The sequence below is a fragment of the Eucalyptus grandis genome, chromosome 1 (assembly GCF_016545825.1).
Source record: "Eucalyptus grandis isolate ANBG69807.140 chromosome 1, ASM1654582v1, whole genome shotgun sequence".
Taxonomy (NCBI): domain Eukaryota; kingdom Viridiplantae; phylum Streptophyta; class Magnoliopsida; order Myrtales; family Myrtaceae; genus Eucalyptus; species Eucalyptus grandis.
This window is the reverse complement of record NC_052612.1, coordinates 1,847,490-1,853,489: the sequence shown is the minus strand read 5'-3', so window position 1 is coordinate 1,853,489 and position 6,000 is coordinate 1,847,490.

The window sequence follows — 6,000 nt, the reverse complement described above, 5'->3', positions numbered from 1 at the left end:
CGGCATGGATGATGCTTGCCATCTTCGCCAGTTAGGCTTGAACCACACAAATATTACAAGAAGTTGTTAGCAATCTAAGCTAAACCAACTTTTATTTTTTCGTTTAAGCGAAGATTAATTTTGGACCAAATCAAACAGGAGGATGGTCTGCCTAGGTCCGATTAGCCCGAAGGATGAAAAGGGCAAGTTTGGACAAACAATTTCCTTCATCGGACTTGACCCATTTACCGTACTTTGATAGTCGAGCCTGGTTAATTTCATAAAAACTATATAATAATTATAAAAAAAAAAAAAAACCTTGGACGAGCCTAAATAAGAACACGCAAGTGCAGTTCACGCCTACAGATATGGTATAGTTAGGGACTATGTAGCACGGACACTCTCCGGAAGCCGTGTCGTGTCCGATACTCCGACACGTGTCCGACACGCTCCGACACGTCCCGACACGCTCCGACACGCGAGTCCAGAATTCCGACACGCGATTCTGACACGCACGGGATTAATTTTAAAAATTTCTAATATTTGAGGGGTCAAAATATAAATATAAACAAAAGAAATAATAAAAGAAGTAAAATTGCTATAAATATACACGCACGGGGTCATTTTTTTTTTTTTCAGTTTTGTTTTTTTAGAATTGTTTTATTTTTTTAAAGTCTTTTACTATGAAAGAAGTAATAAAAAATGCTATATATGATAAATAAATAAATTTAAAAATATCATTTCAGCAGTTTTCTTTAAACAATGTTTTTTTCCTCTAAGTTTTGTGTATTATTGTAACAAATTAAAATAATGAATGATATTATTTAATATTTTTCGTGTAAATTAATTCTAGGGTATTTTTATTATTATTCATTTATGTATTTATATATAAAAATATATTTAATATATAACGTGTCGGAACGTGTTGAAATTCTCATTTTTAAGAAATGACGTGTCGGCGTAATCGTGTCGTGTCGTGTCGCGTGTCGCGTGTCACGTGTCGGTCTTACATAGGTTAGGGACACCCACTGTTTTTGCAAACGGCATTTGGGGGTTCGAGAGAGGGTGGTGGTGGCCCAAGGTTTTCAACTTTAATCATTTCCTCGCTTTACAACAAATCAAAGTTTTGGTTTTGGACCATTCCTAATTAATAATTTAAGCAGGAAATCTCAGCTACCATTCTCACTTGTACCCCCAAAAAAAAGTAATAAAATAATACAATCGGTGTTGGATCCGACTCGCCACCTGCTTGCCACCCGCTGAGTCCTTCACCTGTTTTAGGATTTTCTTTTTAAGTAAAAGTACTTTATTATTCGCATTTCATAAAAATTTGAAGATTTTTGCATTTTTTTCAAATACTTTTGTACGAGAGTTAAACCAAACGCACACGGTTTGCACGCATGTGCAAGGCTCTTGAGAGGTTACGTAAGGATAGTCAAATGAATGTCTAGAGATTTTAACTTTTCGGGGGGGTAAATCAAGAGCGTCAATTCCGGCGAGGCCAATTGAAAATGAAAATAGAAAATAAAAGAGACAAATTCTGTCAGCAAGTGTTGGATTTTTCAACAATCACCGGGCACTTAATATAAAATTAAAAATCTCCAAGTGGGTCTTTTAATTATTTTTTTTATTGGAAATATTTTTGTGGCGAAAACGGTGGTCGCATGCACAAATATATTCTATGTTAAAATACTATGACGGCATATGTCTGACTTATACATACATATATATACACGCTCTACCTCATCCAAATCCAATGGCGAAAGAGTACTATTTTAATTTAATGTCCAAGTCACATGACTAGGCCCGACTATTAAGATAATTGGGTACTTAAAATAGATACGGCGCTATCTTTCTTTATTATAATTCTTGTTTTCTGCGCGTGCCAGTGATCAAGAGTCAAAACACCCATCTGACATGTCCGAGAATAATAAAAAGTTAATACCTTATGACGTTGGAAATCTGACGCGTTTCCTGCACGGAGAAAAATCCATAGTTTCATCTGCACGCGGTCGTGTCCGTAACAAGCACGCGTGACATAAATAAGCAATCCTAAACATTTCGATCATCGGTAAATCGAATCGCGGGTGCCTAGTTTTTTTTTTATTGATTGAGGGCCTAAATTGTCTTTCAACGTCTTGGAATGGAGGCCTAATCTCAATGCCAATGATATATGCAATCAAATCGCACCGGGTAGAAACTTAAATGAATCGAGTCAAGCAATTTACATGGTAGGCGGGATCTAAACCGTTTTTAATAGCTTTACAAATTGTTCGAATGCCAGATGTCATTCGTGCAATCGAGTTATAAATGCATGGTATAATAATGATAAATAATTTTAGCATTTTTGTTCCTTCGAATAATTTATAAGCATAAGAATGTATCTAGTAATTGTATAAAATTTATATTCTTAGAATAGAAATGCCAGTACGGTTTTCAAATTTCTTTGTGATTTAGAATTTTTTAATTTTTTAAATAATTTGATTACATTTTCTCTCTTTTTTTCCTTTTCTTCTTCTTTCGCTAGCTAGTTGACAAGAGTTGGCAAGGCTCAACCTTGCCCAATCCCTTTGAGGTCGACCTTATCCAACCATCGGGAGGTTTTGGCGAAGCCAAGCCTTGACTAGCCATAACGAGACTCCGGCGAGGTCGTCAAACCTCATTTAGCCAGTCGCCAGCCATTGTCAAGGCCGACAATTGGCTAAGGAAAAAGAGGAGAAAGAGAAAAGAAAAAAAAATGATTTGAGTTTGATTCTTGAATTATTTTTGGAAGTAAAAAATAATTTTTCTACTTTATTATTATATTTTAAATCTAATCTCGAAAAAAAAAAATGTATATGAACGGATTTCTATTTAATTCCTATTTCGAAGAACCCAAGAAGAAAACATAAAAGTGTTTGAATGATGAAATTGGAGGCTGTAATGATGGAGGGGGCATAAGTCACCATGTGACAGGTGAAGAGCAGTGATGAGGACAGCCTGCCAGGCTGCCATGGGCCCATGGCCCAGTTGGCCCCTATCCATCGCACGGATGCAGGGCTCCATGGATGGACCGTGACATTTGCAAAGCAAAAGCGATGACAGATCTAATCTTAACTTCCCTTGCCTTTGAAGGGAAGGTGTTATTACAGTACAACAGCACCAACCTCTTTCTCTCTCTCTCTCTCTCTCTCTCCCTTGAAATGTGTTTGTTGGGGTTGCACAGTTTTATGACAACATTACTAGATTAGTCACACGGCCTAATTAGAGATTATTCAAGTAAATCTGGGTTTAAAAGTCAACAAAACCAGCTGTGTAGGGGTTTACTCTCTCCATTTTTCCAATTTCGTCTCTAAATGAAAGGGCGTGAACACTACAACGGACGATGACCACTGTGACTGGCGGCAAAAGTAAGGATGAACATGGTTTCAAAGTAGAACTTAAAACTTAAGAACCACCGGTGAGAACTTATAGGTTCCAAATTTCAAGATATGTAGGATAGGTTCCAAGTTCCAAAAAATAATAAATTTATTTCAATCGGTAGATTTTACGTTCTTAATTGAAGGAATTTAGAATCTTGAACAAATTCTAATATTCTTCTTGGTCCATGTTTCCATACGATCCTCTAATATCCCATGCCGTTAGGTGATAAATGTATAATTTGAAAGCACAAATCCGAGTTTCCATTTTATGACTAAGATTTTTACTTTATTAACATTCTTATTTTTCGTGTGTTTAGATATAAATTATGGTTAGTGAATTGTAATTGTTCAAATAATAATATAGATAAAAACTTGGATAGACCTTTGAACTGACTATGGACCAGTGGTAGGTAAGTTTCGGAGTTTTAGGATATGCGAGTAGGTTTCGGGTTAGTTGAAAAATGAAGAATCTATTTTGATAAATACATTCTATGTTCCAAGTAAAATATATAGGAAACCTAAACCCCTCACCCCTCAGCAAAAGTGCTACTCCCCCAAACCGGCTTTGGTATGATGAGCGACTTCACACGACAATCCGAGTTTTCTTGTAATTGCAGGGCGACTTTCGGTAGCATCATTGCCAGAAGAGAATCCTCCTATGTGAGTTAGATAACATGGTCGGGTACCTACGCACATCGCGTTTCATTTTTCTCGTGAAACGTCACGCGCATTAGCAAAGATAATAGAAAACCGATCAAAGGGTGTTATCCACCCCGATTACAACAAACAAAACGCGGCATAAGTTCCGCCATTAAGATTATGCCTAATTAGAGGTGTGGCCTGCGAGAATTCTACTGGCATCCGTGTACTTGCTTTTCCCCCATCTTGGCGGAGTGCATCCGCGCATAAGTTAGCCGTGAATTGCAACGCATGTGCGAAAAGCTTCTCCAACCATCGACGACCCTAAAGCTCATCATGCAAATAGATCCTTTTTTAACCATATAATCACCAGTTATAATGGAAGGCGCTAGAATCATATGCTTTTAGTTCCACTTTCCTAAAGGACTTTGCACCTCCACCATGGGAGAAAATATGGGGTATTTGGCAAACTTAATTGTGACCCCTTTGGCCAAATGTTGACCTTGGCAAAGCTAAAAGCTCAAGCAAGTCCTCATTTGCCTCGAGCTTCAAACATTTGCAGAAGGCTATTTCTAATGTTAAGTGACCTCTTTCCTTCTAAAATTACCCTCACCAAATTTTATTATTTTCCCATTTTGCCCTCATTTTTACTACGAAGGGCCAGCGAGAACTGATTGAAGTCAAGCGACCTTTATGAGGGGCTGCCTATGGTGCACAACCCTTACTGAGGGTTGCTGAGGGCCACTTGAGGTTGTGTGACCTCAGATGATGGTCCCCAATAGTAGAGCTGGCTTGCTGGTGGGGCCCTCGCCATAATTGGCGAAGGGTATGTGTTTTGTTAATAAAAAATGGAAAAAAATAAAGCCGAAGTCCTTTGCAATAGGGGTGATCGGGTCCAGGGTGGGTAGGTTCCAAACCTGGATCCTATACCCGACCCCGTTATAACCTGGCTCTTTTTGGTTACGATTTTTTTTTGAATGAGTATGTTCAGTATTCGTATTGGATCCCGACCCACCTGCTTTTTTTTTTCGGTTCGGTTAGGTTAACCCTATTTATATTAGAACCTATTTTGCAACCGCCCATCTATACGACTTCGAATTTTATTTTAATACGTGAGAAAACAACATAATTCTTCTAATTTATATTGAAATATTAAGCATAATTAATAAACAAATTTCTACCTCATTTCGTATGTATTAATCAAGTTCTAGGTGCTTCACCCGAGATTAGGTCGCGATAATTCAGCGACTCCACTAGGGTTTTTTTTTTTTTTGGGATCACTTGACAGGGGCCTTATTCGTTCCTTGGAAAAAAGAAACAAAAAAAAAAAAAAAAAGGGAGGAAAAGCTTGAGAGTCAAGGTCAATGTCAGGAGGCAGAGGAGACGTGGGCAGCGTAGAGAGGGACGTGAGGGAGACGTGACAAGCCAGCAAGGAGAAAAGAAAAAAGAAAAAAAAAGAAGAAACAGAATAGTATACTGTTCATCTTCTTCACGGGCTCCCTCCGCATGCCATAGTCGCCAACCGCTGTGCTTGCGTCGCCGCGGCCGCACCACTGCGCCACCGCCGGAGCCCCCTCACTCGCGAGCTTGCACCGCCACTCGTTGCCCCTGCTATGGCCGCGACGACTTGACACCTCTGATCGCCCGAAGCTCCGTCGCCGTCGCCCTTGCCCCTGTGAAGCCGCCACTGCACCAGCACCGTCGCTTGGCTCCTCGCGACACCAGCAACCAGTGAAGCCGCAAGGTCAACAAGAAGGCGTACAATCCGGTTCTCAAATCAGTTCCCGAACCGGTCCGGTCGATTCGGTTCCCGGGTGGGTAATCCCTCGGAACCGGTTCCCGGACCGATTCAAACCGGTTCTAACTTTTGGGAACTGGTTTCGAACCGATTTCAACAGGAACCAGTTCCCGACCCTATTTTTCGGGTGGGCTGATCCGGGAACCGGGTTTACCCAGTCCGGTTGCACATCCCTACTTTGCA